Here is a 12,363-nt window from a genome sequence, read left to right as displayed (position 1 = left end):
GGGGCGGGCGGGCGAGCAGGCCGCGCAGAGTCGCCGCCGCCCAGGAGCGCGACGCGCGGCTGGGGCGCCGAGCCTCTCGCCTCCACCTGCGGCTGCGCTCCCGGGCGCCCCCGCGCCCCCCAGCGGCCTGGCCCCCAGAACAGCGCCGAGGCTGGTCCCCCACCCACCGAGCTTGCTAGTTGGATCCCGGGAACCACCTCCTCCTCCTCCTCCTCCTCCTCCTCCTCCTCCTCCTCCTCCTCCTCCTCCTCCTCCTCCCCCCTCCTCCTCCTCCTCCTCCCCCCTCCTTCTCCTCCTCCTCCTCCTCCTCCTCCTCCTCCTCCTCCTCCTCCTCCTCCTCCTCCTCCTCCTCCTCCTCCGGACGGGGCCAGCTGTTGGTGTCACTGGCAAGATGCGTGGAAGGGATGTGCGCAGGTTTCGTAACTGAAAGCAAAGCCGCACGCACTAAAATCCTTCCTCTGCCCAAGAGATGTTTCACGGGCTGGCTAGTTATTCTTTTAAATTCAGATCTCTTCCTTTTCCTTCTTTCTCCCTGAGTCTTATGTAAAGAACAGACGGTTCTGTGCCCGGGACACACCGAAGAGTCCGAAACCCTCGGCTCACTGCCTCCTGTGAGCCTCGGGAGCCCAGCTCTGAATTCCTTCAACCACGAGTGACAAGTGCCCTTATTTTAAAAAATGTATCAGGGTGACACTGGTTAATAAAATGAGATAGGTTTTAAGCGTACGGTTCTATAGTACATCATTTATATATTGCATTACGTGGTCACCACCCAAAGTCAAATCTTCCGTCGACATATTTGAACCCCCCTTTTACTCTTTCCTACCCCACCCACCTTTCCCTCTGGTGACCACTAAACTGCTTGCTATGAGTTTTTGTTCGTTTGTCTTGTTCACTTGTTGCTCGTGGTTTTATATCCCATATATGCGTGAAAGCATAAGGTCCTCGACTTCTTCAGTGACTTCCTTCGCTTAGTGTGTGTCCTGAGCAAGGAAAGCGGCTGCAGAAGTAACGGCCTCGAATGTGTTTGTGTCTTTCCACAATGCCAGGTTTATTGAGTGGAACCTTCTCAGATAAACCAGTCAGTCAGGTACCCACGCAGGTGAACGCACAAGTACAGAGCCTCATGTGACCGAGCAGAGGGAGGAAAGCCCTTAGCGTCTGCAGAGAGAGCTCCACTGACCGCCGTGGCAGAGAGATGCACGTGGGTCCCAAGCCAGCGGCCGGGGCGGACAGATGGTCAGGGTCTTCGGCTCTCAATGCACTGTCCGTGATGCTCTCAGGTCAGCCTTGAGCATCATCCGTCTGAGGCGTTCGGCTTATGTGGACCTTATAAAGTAGGCTCCTTATGCTTATTGGCCTCCGCATTTGGGGGCTTATCCAGGGCAGTCGTGGCTGACGTTTTTGTGGTTTTGGGTGTTCCAGTCACACCTTACGTCTGGTTCCTTTATGTGTCCATTGACGTTACTCTCGAGGCTCCCATGGAATCCATTTTGTAAAGTCCAAAACGTCGTCAATTCTTTATATGCACCACATCTTCTTTATCCAGTTACTTGTTGAAGGATGCTTTGGTTGTCTCCATGTCTTGGCCGCTGTGAATCGTGCTGGAATGCACATGGAGGTACAGATATCTTTAGGAATAAATTTTCAAATTTTTCGGGTAGATACCCAGAAGAGAGATTGCTGGGTTGTAGAGTGATTCTATTCTTACATTTTTGAGGAAACCTCCGTACTGTTTTCCATAGTGGCTGTACCTATGTACATTCCTGTCAGCAGTGTGTGAGGGTTCTTTTTTCCCCATAGTCTCTTCAACACTTATTATTATTTGTCCTGTTGATAATAGCTATTCTAAGAGGTGTGAGGTGGTATCTCATTGTGGTTTTGATTCGCATTTTCCTTATAACTATTGAGGTGAGCATCTTTTCATATACGTGTTGGCCATTTGTCTGTCTTTTAGGAGAAATGTCTGTTCAGGTCATTATTTTTGTTGACCCTTTTCCTCCTCCCTGCCCCAGAGCAGTCCCCTAAGGCCCGACCCCTGGATGACTGGACCAACCACCTGCATTCCCCTGGGGCTGCCCCAGACTCCCGTTATGACAATGTCCTTTCAATAGAAGGAGTTCAAAATTCTATCCTGTGAGACAACTGTAAGAAACTCGGTTAGCGGCAGGAACCAAATGACGTATTATTCTACTATCTGATGCAGACTTTTTGAGTTATAATTTTATTTCCGTTATTAATTTATTTTAAACTTTTTATTGCTTGGATGAGCCGATGTCAAAGAGCACCTTTCACTCCCCCTTCCCTCCTCACCTTAAGACACAGACAGCACAGGGGCTGATTCCGCCCCTAGAGACTGAAAATACAAAGGGACGCTGGCCAGACCTTACGCAAAAATCCTACCGTGAACTACGACTTCTGTAACAAGCAGTCCATGAAACCAAGTTTAGCGTGGGAAGTCACGCCCGTAGCATTGATTTGGTACGTAGTAAATGCTTAATACAGGCTTGCTATTGTTATGCTATTGTTATAATTGTTATTCCCTCATCTCCATTCCCCCAGGGGAGAGGAGTAACTGGCCCCTCTCTCGCTTGGGTTGGAGTCCTTGGTGGAGAAGTGTGAGAACCACCGTAGGAAATGCACACACAAGGCAGAGCAGGCCTGCTTAGAGCTGCAGCAAGAGGAATTTGCCGCTGTCAAAGATGAAGAATAAAAGCTCTTCTTCAAAATTGCAGCCGATTTCAAAGTCATTCCTCGAGCAGAGTCACTCTCAAACACTCACGTTCTGACTTTACGTTCCTCGAAGGGGTGATGTTGTCACCAGCACACCCCTGGGCTGCTCCATGGTGAAAGGTGGATGGGCGGGACGTAGAGGCAGAGCCAGGTAAATTCTTGACCTGATGCTCTGGTTTTCAGTACTGAAGACCAACTCTTCCTCCAGGGTCCCTGATGCCCTTTAGTTCAACTTCATTTCATTATAATGTTGATGAGCAAAATAATCGTCATCGTCATCATCATCATCATCATCATCATCATCATCAATTCCTGGCCAAGCTAATTGTCTGTGTGGAGTTCTTTCCAGGTCTCTGGTTTTCCCCCACGTCCCAAAGACGTGCGTGTGTGAGGTTAAATGGCGTGTCTCAACTGTCCTGGCCTGAGCAAGTGTGGGTGTGGGTGCGAGCAGCCCTACGTCGGAAGGGTGTCCTGTCCAGGGGGGCCCTGCCTTTGGCCCTGAGCTGCTGGGAGAGGCCCTCCCCGCCCCCTACCCCGCCTCCTGAGACCTCAAACTGGAATCAGCTGATTGGAAAATAATGATCGTACTTGTTTTTATTCGTCTTGTGTGTGGCTCACATTTATTTCGATGTTCAGTATTAGAAGTGTTTTGGGTCTTTATTTAGAATGTTGGTGATGTTTTTGTGACCAGAAATACACTGTGGGAACTTAACTTTTGTTTATGACAATTAACCTATGGTGGTTTCACCTAAAGTCGCAGTGAGGATATTAAGTGAGGACTTATTGCCGTCATTTTACCTCCCCTGAGATAGAATTTCCACTGTTTAGATAGTGAGTACGTTTGGCTCCAGATGTGGCAGAAATCAGAGCATCCCTCTGTGCAGGTCAGCAAGACCCAGTTAAGAGAATGGAATGATTTGTTAAACCGGCCTTCCCAAGAAGATAAGCCGGCTGAGTCCGTAATAGTCTCAAGGGGTCTCGGAAGGGAAGAGGCACTGAGCCATGTGGGTCCCCTTCTCTTCTGCTGTACCCGCCTCGAAAGAGGGACAGATGAGCAACCGCTTCTGCTCCGAGAGATGAGCGGGGGAATTCACGAGAGACGTCCTGGGTTGTGTCCTGGGGCTGCACTGTTGACATTAGACCCGCAATGGATGATGGTGGCCCTCACCCCTTGCCCCTCGCCCCTCACCCCTCCCACTCACCCGACCGGGTCTTTATCAGTGGTGCGAATGGGGAAGACCCTACCACTGAGCTGTGGTCTAAGACAGCGGGTCTCAGATCTTATCCAGCACCAGAATCACCCGGAGGTAAAATACAAATTTCTGTGCCCCACCCCCAGCATTTCAGATTCGGTGGGTTTTTAGGGGTGGGGGGCAAGAATTTGCATTTCTAATGTGGCCTCTGGGGTGCTGCTGTGGCTTGGCCAGAGTCACTCTTGACAGCCAGTTGTCTCGGAGGAGCCACTGTCCTTTGTAAACTCATCCAACCCGAGGCTGATGAAGGTCGTCTTCAAGGGATCCAGAACAGGGACTGGGATGTTGGGAAATCTATGTTGTTTTTGGTTTTCCTTTTTTTTTTCAGCCAAGTGTGCAAATGAATAATGAATGAGCCGCTTTTGTTTCTTAAGCCCCAGTGGTAGAATGCTTAATCAGGTCCCTCTGTGTGGACGGGCTTGGAGGAACTTGAAGCATGGTAGTCCCCCCTTTTCCTGGGGGGGTGTGTACATCCCCAGAGCCCGAGTGGATGCCTGAAACCATGGATGGTATTGAACCCTATATAGACTATGTTTTTTCCTATCATACCTAGGATAAAGGTAATTTGTAAATTAGGCACAAGAGGAGATCAACCAAAATAACGAATAATAAAATAGAACAATTATAACAATATATTGTATTAAAAGTTATGTGAACGTGGTCTCTCTCTCTCTCTCTCTTCCTCAAAATATCGAAATATCTGGACAAAGAGGTGACTCATCCTGGGTAGGACGGGGAGGAACGGCACAGGATTTCATCACGCTGCTCAGACTGGCACGCAATTTAAAACGAATGAATTGTTTATTTCTGGAATTATCCACTCAGACCATGGTTGACCAGAGGTAACTGAAACCGCAGAAAGCAAAACCGTGGCTAAGGGGTGGGAGACTACGGCAGGTCGGCCGGCGATGGCTACAACGTGTCTCTGAAGTCACACGGTGGCAGCACCGATGGCAGTTGGGCCGTTCTCCACGACGAGGCAGCTGTTCCAAAAGGGGGCCCTCAGGTGCGTTTCCGCCCACAGGTTTTCCCTGCGAGTTCCCAGGGCCGACTGTGGTCCTCGGTGGGCTCTTCTGTCTACAGACTGAGCCATGAGCATTTTCTGAGCAGGAGCCTGGACAGTGTTATTTGTACCACGAGGCCAGAACAGTGCCTGGCTCTCTGAACATTTTCATAAGTGTTTCTTGGATGGAGAGTCAGTGATTCAGAAACTCAAAAAGGCGAATCCCCAGCAGTCTGGAAAACAGCTCTTGGGAGAAACAGAACCGAAGCAATCAGGGTATTTGTGAGCTGGTCGGGAACATGACTTGTTGCCATGGCAGAAAACGAACACTGGATTTCACATAGAGGCGCCCAGAAATTGTTTCCTGGCAGAGCGCCTCTTTGGGGCTGTGGCTAGAGAAGTAGTAACAGCCCCAGGAGGGCACCATCGGGCCTGTTGTGTTCATTGCTTTATGCCCTGAGCCTGGCACAGAGTCTGGCACTGTAACTGCTCCAAATGTTTGTTGAATAAACAATGCGCCTTAGGGGGCTTCAGCTTAGACAAGAATTGGGCTGAGGTTTGGGGGTGCTGCAGACACCGATGGATAGTAATTGTAACTCGATTCTCTACATCTATATAAGGGAATGTATAAGAAAAGCTCCCTCTCCAGATTAATCAATGCTGGGAATTCTAAACTGGATACAAGAATACATTTTCATTTTCAAGAATACATATTTTTGTCATGGCAAAGTATGAAGAACAAAATAAAAACAGCTGTAATTCTGCCACTCAGAGCTATTCAGAGTTAAAAATTTTTGGTACATTTCTTGAGATCCTTTCTCTTAGGATGCTGTGTTTCTTACTTTTTCACTCAGTTAGCATTATTCGTGAGCACGTCCAAGCCATTAAATGTTTTCCATATCATACTATTAGAAATAATGCTTCAGCAAACATCTTTGTACATAAAACGTCCATGTCTGGGGACCTTGGGCAGCCTACTTCTCCCAGGGGAGGATGGAGTCCATGGGGCAGAGTCCGAAGTCTGGAGTGGAGCTGCAGGGAGGAGGCATCCCTCCCATCCTGAAGGCCCAATAGCTCAACTGCAATAAAAAAAAAAAAAATGCATTTTTTTTTTTTATTAATTCTCTAAGAAAAATCCACTTCTCTAATTACTAAGAAGTGGATTTTTTAGGTCAAAGGTTGTGATTCATGTTGCAAAGTGGAGGTAGGGAATAAGTTCTGCTGCAGAAGAATCAATGAATTATGACTTTCCACCTATCAATAATTCACAAAAAATATGAGAATTGTTTCTAAAATAGTTTCAGAACCACAGGTTTTAAATGGAGTCTACATCTGTGTTAAAGCCCGGGACAGGATTGCAAACATCAGTTCCTTTAAGATGTGCTCTGTGCATAATATCCACATAGATGCACGTTGCCAAATTCAGAAAGGAAATAGCAAGTAAATAAGCATCTAAAATGTTAGGCCATTTAAAAAACCAAGTAAACTGCGTAACACTTACTGGAATCAGGCAACTCTGCAAGGCAGGCTGGGTAAATTCTCAAGATGACAGCCTACTTAGCTGTGTTTCTAGGGACAATGAGGCACCCCACTTGGCACCCGTTTTGGGAACAGTGGACAAAGTGCACAGGCAACCAGCCAAAAGCTTGAGCGCCTTATTGGAATTCAGCCGGGGTCCGATGGTCAACCCCATCAGGCTGTTTTGTTCACTGTTTGTCCCTGTGCCTGGCATGGAGCCCAGAACACCGTAGGCTCCATAGCACCACGCTCTCTTCTGAATACGTTTTTCTAATTCCACTCGGCGTAACTGGACACAGACGTGTGATCTGTGCTGGGAAGGTGCACAGAGGAACAGAAAAGATTTCAAGGACACGAATTCACTGTAGGGAAATTATCAACCAGCTGTAGTGACTAGATCAACAGAGTAGTGAAAGTTTCCGGTCGCATTCAACAAAACCCATCTGGCTAGATGGAGGTGGAAAAGAATTTATCGGAGAATAGTAAGGATCTCTGGGTTGCTCTAAATCCACACAGACGGGAGTGAAATCCCACCACGCAATGGGGCTCACTTGAGCCTCTAGAGACTATGCCTTCACCATGTCCACTAGGTACCTGCAAACACATCTTTAAACATAAAGATGATTGTCCAGCCCCGCTTCCTCTGACCATCAGGTCCCTTTGCTACTGTGCTCACTGGAAGATCCCTCTCCTCCGCCACCTCCTCTCCTTATCCGCGTCTGCATCCAGGCCTCACGTGGAGGCATCTGATTGGTGGAACCCTTGTCACATGCTCCACCTTCGCTGCAAGAAAGTGTGGACGCACAGATGGAGTTTCTACTGTAGGAGGGCAGGGTTCATCACTTAGAAACGGTGCCAAAGTATAGGGACAGTGTCGAAGAGATGTTGGGTGGCCACCAATGACAAATATCCATGATCTCATGGAGGAAAGCTAGTTTTTTGTTTGTTTGTTTTGTTTTTGTTTTATTAAAGCAACACAGTCAAAGGTGAGATTTTCGTGGCATAAATTGAGTATTAGTGGATTTCGGAGAAGGGAAAGGAACTAGAGACAGTGTTCAGCACAGACAACTTGGAGTAGATGGGTCTTGAATGTGGTTGGTGTGAAAGAATCAAGGATTAGACTTGGGAGAGGAGAAGGAAACATTTCTGATGAGAGACTCAGCAGGGATAAAGGCATTGGTGTGTGTGTGCGTGTGTTGTGGGTGGCTGTATAATTTGTTGTCCAAACTAGCACACTGAGGGGTAAAAGGAAACACTCTAAAAAATTGTACCCAGGCATAAACTGGGATTGACCCAGGCAAACTAGGATTGACCCTGTGGATAGAGAATTCCTTGCCTTCTCATCCTACCGACAAGTAATTGCACATATGTCAGCACTGGGAATTCCATTCACTCCTGGCTTACCTTGTCTCTCTACTTTAAGGCCCAATTTAAGTGAATCCCTCTGCGAGGCCTTCCCTCTGCTACCCCACTCAGGATCAATCGCTTCCCATTACCTTCGTTCCTTACTGCTGCTGGAACAAATGACTATAAATTTAGTGGCTTAAAATAACACAGACCTAAAATCTTAACAGCGCTGGAGGTCAGAAGACCAAAACAAGCTGCAGAGTTGTGTTCCTTCTGGAAGCTCTAGAAAAGAATCCATTCCCTTGCCTTTTCCAGCTTCTGGAGGCCACCTGTATTCCTGGGCTCATGGCGTCTTGCTGTATTTTCAAAGACAACAGTCTTTGGTTCCCTCCACTCCTACCTGGCATCGCTGTCAGAGGCAAACATTAAAAAATGTTTTGCTGTTATCTTCTGGGTGTTTGTTCCATATCTCTCACTAATAAACGAGCATGACTACAACTTAATTGCTGTTAAACAACGATTTAACAGTCTTAGTCATTACTTATTGACTTCCTGCTTCCCTAAATTCAGATTTAGCTCATTTACTGTCTCTTTGCCTTTTTTGCTTTATTCTTCCTAATTGTGTTGTTTCACTCTTTTTAGTTTCTCAGTTACAGTTGTAAATTTAAGCAATAGACTTTTTATTTCTAGTTCTATCAACCGGAAACGATGTCTTGCCTTCCCACTTTGTAAGATCAGGATATTGGTGCTGCTCCCCTCCCTTCGTTTCCCTGCCTCCCCCCCCACCCCCATCTTTATCTCTTACTCCTTTACTATGTAACTACAATTGGGTCTTAAGTGCTTTGACTATGGATTGCCTTTAAAAGTTGAAGGTCAGTAACTCTTGTTTGCATTATTGTCCTACCTCCCAGCCCTGTTCTCTCTCTGACCTCGTTGAGTTAGCCTTTTCCTGAATTCCGATATTTTAAATCAGTTAAACAATTTCTTTAGCAAGAACAGGGATGTAAACAAACAAATAAAAATCCTGTTTGTCCTATTAATGTATTACTATGTCTTTTTATCTATTTATCTAGCTATCCTTCTTCTCATCCTAGAACGGGGGTTCTCCTGGGCAGAAGTTGTTTCTGGAACCCACGTGGCGACAGGCTTTTTGCCAAGCAGCTTCTCGGTAACGTGTGTGCTGTGACCGATGAGCACGGGGTAGTAGTGTTCGAATCTCAGCTCTTTTCTGACGGGATAAATGCGACAGTCCTTTGGCTGGGAATTTATAGACTAGGCTTGAAGAGCCTTCTTTCAGAGCAGTATCATCTCTCGCTGTCCTTGCCAGGGGAGTAAGAAGAAATTGAGCAGGCAGACAGGTGTCCTCCGCGACGGCCTCCGCCGTCCCCTCCAGTCGAGGTACGGGACGCAGTTACAGCGCTCTGGCCACAAGGAGACGCTGTTCCCTTAAGGATGGGCTGGCGGAGGACTTGCGACTGTAATGCCGGCCCCTGGCGGTCACTCTGATGCAAGTCAGATCACGCCCGGCGTAGAGTTCTGGAGCTCCTCTTCTGCGTAACGCATCCTGGACTCCGTTCTTTGTCAGTGCATATATATAGCTATCATGGTTATCCCGCCCGTTTACAACTGTTGGCAATTGTAAACGTAATTGCGATGGCTATTATGGTACCTTCATTGTTTAGAGCGGGGGCGGCTTATCACCCACTCTTCCCCTGTTGGGAGAGGAGGGGGCCGCGCCTTCTCAGCAGGTGGATGGCCGTCCCGGACTAACCGGGACTTGAAGCTGTGCCCCGTCTCGGCTCTCTCAGGAGCCAGCCTGCCTGCGGGTTAAATCTTTTCATCTTTCTGTGCCTTCCTTCTCTGGGAGGTTATCCTGGGGTATAATTGTCAGCTGTAGAGAAAATTCATTTTGGCCTAGAAGTCAGCTTGCTGGAGCTCACAATTCTGACAGCGGTTTAACCACTCCCATGTGAGCAATTAGGAACTGGACTCCGGAGCCTGGAGCCCAGCCAGGGTTTATTGGTACCTAGTGTTCCTCATTGGTCCTGCCCGCATAGGACGTGGCAGGTCACAAGGCCGGGTTTCCTGCCCCCCCTTCCTCACCGAGGGCTCATGCCATCTATCCGCATCACAGACCCCAGTGACCTGTTCAAAGCAAGGCATTGCTGGTGCCATGCACATCATCTCTGCAGCGAAAACCGAGGTCGTCATTTTACAAATGTCTAATCTGTTCATGGATGGGAGCCCCCCTGGAATCTAACTCCTTAATTGTAGGGGCCGTGTCTGGTTCGGTTCCTCTTCACTTGGCACAGAGAAAGGATCGGCAAATATTTCTGGAACATATTAGTAAATACGAAAGAACAAACCACGAAATTTGGTTAGGGAGCATCTTCAGCGTAAAATGATGCCTGTGCTGGTGTCCAGGGGGCTGTGGAGAGAGAAAGGTTCGTAGCATGGTGACAGCTGTGAAAGAAATCAGTGGTTTTCGGCACCCAGAGGAAAACTTACCTCCCCCGCCACTAACTTCCTATCCTAATCTCATGCGTCAAAAGATACCAAGAGAGATTTCAAATCAAGTCGAGTGCTAAATTGATAAATAGCAGATCTTCGATTTCACAGGTCCATCGGGAGGACCACGCCTTCTGAGCCGCCAGGGTCCCAGCAGTGATGTGGGACGTGCCCACTGGGGTCATCCCCTGCCTGTCCTCCACCGGCAGCAGCACAGTGCTCTGTGGAGGCACATGGGGGGGGGGCGTGGACGATTCTGAGTAATGGCATCAGGGGGCCGGTGCTTGTGGCCAGGTCCTTCCTTCCACCCCGATGCCTGGGTTCCTCGAACCCATGTGCGGGAATCCTCTTTAGAAGTGACCTCGAATTGTAGTTAGGGGTGCCTTATGCCATTCGTCTTTTGTGTCCCTTCCCTGGAAAGGAGGAGCAGGGACCAGAACCCCACCTTTTGTTGACTCTCTAGGGAAAATCAGTAGTATGTGTGAAAGAGATGAATCATTTAAGTGCTGAATAACAGTGAGTTTCAAAGAGCAAAAAGTTAAGATTTTGATCCTTTTTTTTTCCCCCTAAGAGTTCTATATCTTTAGCTTTTACATTTGGGACTATGTACGATCCATCATGAATTAAATCTGATACATGGTGGTGTTTGAGATTCCTTAATATAGCCAGTTGTTTTGAGACAATTTGTTGAAAAATTATCCTTCCCACACTAAACTGTCTTTGTACCTTTTTGAAAAGCCAAGCGACCATATATACCTAGTTCTATTTCCAGATTCTATATAGTTCCATGAACCCATTTGTCTGTTTACATCAATATTGTACCATCCTAACCACGGTAGCTTTGCATTAAGTTTTGAAGTTATATAGTGTTGCCCCTCCAAATTTGTTATTTTTCATAATCGTTTTGGCTATTATAGGTCCTTTGAAGTTAAATATAAATTTTGAAACCAGATTTTTCATAAATTTACCAAAAAAAAAAAAAAGAGAGCCTATTTGGACTTTAGTTAAGATTGTATTGCATTAAAGCTATATTATCAATCTGGAAGAAACTGACATCATAAAAATATTATTTCCAATCCATAAATACTACCTATGTCCCTATTAGGTCTTTGGTAATTTATCTCAGCAATGTTTTATAGATTTTTTTTCTACAGGTCTTTCACATTTATCAAATTTGTTCCTAAGATTTTGATAATTTTGGACATTACAGATTGCACTGTTTTTCAATTTCAATTTCTGATCCTGCAATGTAAGTATACAGACATACAATTGAGTTTTGTATATTAATCTTATATCCTGCAACCATGCTAAACTCACATTCTACTCCTTTGGCAGACACTATCTAATTTTCTATAAGTCAATTCTGAATATAGTTTTAATTCTTCCTTTTTGGTGCCTTTTTTCCACCCCCTACTGCACTGGCAAAAACTTCCTGTAAAAAGTTCAAAAGCAATGATGGTGGACATCCTTGCATTGCACCTGTTAATAAGAGAAATGCATCCAGACACCTACCATGTTTGCTGGAGATTTTTTCATAGATGTGCTTTCTCAACCAAGGAAATTCCCTTTAAACTCTTAGAGCTTTTATCATGAATTAGAGTCAAATTGCCAAACATACTTTCAGCATTTATTAATTTAATCACATGGCTTTCCTCCTGTATTAATATGGTGAGTTACATTAGTTGACTTTTAAATATTAAAACTACATTATTGGGATAAATTCTATTTGGCTAACATATATTATCCTTTTTATATAGGATCACTTGTTGGATTTGATTTGCTAAAACTTTGTTAAGAATTTTTATGTTGTTCTTGATGAATAATTGTCTAATTCTCCTTTCTTAGTATATCTTTGGTTTGAGGATCAGAATGTTGGCCTTCTAGATGGAGTAAAAAAGTATTTTTTCCTCTTCAATTTCCTGGGAGATGTTATGTAGAACTGGGATTATTTACTCCTTGAATATGTGGTAACATTTACCACTAAAGTGATCTAAACCTAGA

Source organism: Rousettus aegyptiacus, unplaced genomic scaffold (genome assembly GCF_014176215.1).
Source record: "Rousettus aegyptiacus isolate mRouAeg1 unplaced genomic scaffold, mRouAeg1.p scaffold_m13_p_5, whole genome shotgun sequence".
In the NCBI taxonomy this organism is placed as follows: Eukaryota; Metazoa; Chordata; class Mammalia; order Chiroptera; family Pteropodidae; genus Rousettus; species Rousettus aegyptiacus.
Note: the sequence above shows the minus strand (reverse complement) of the source record.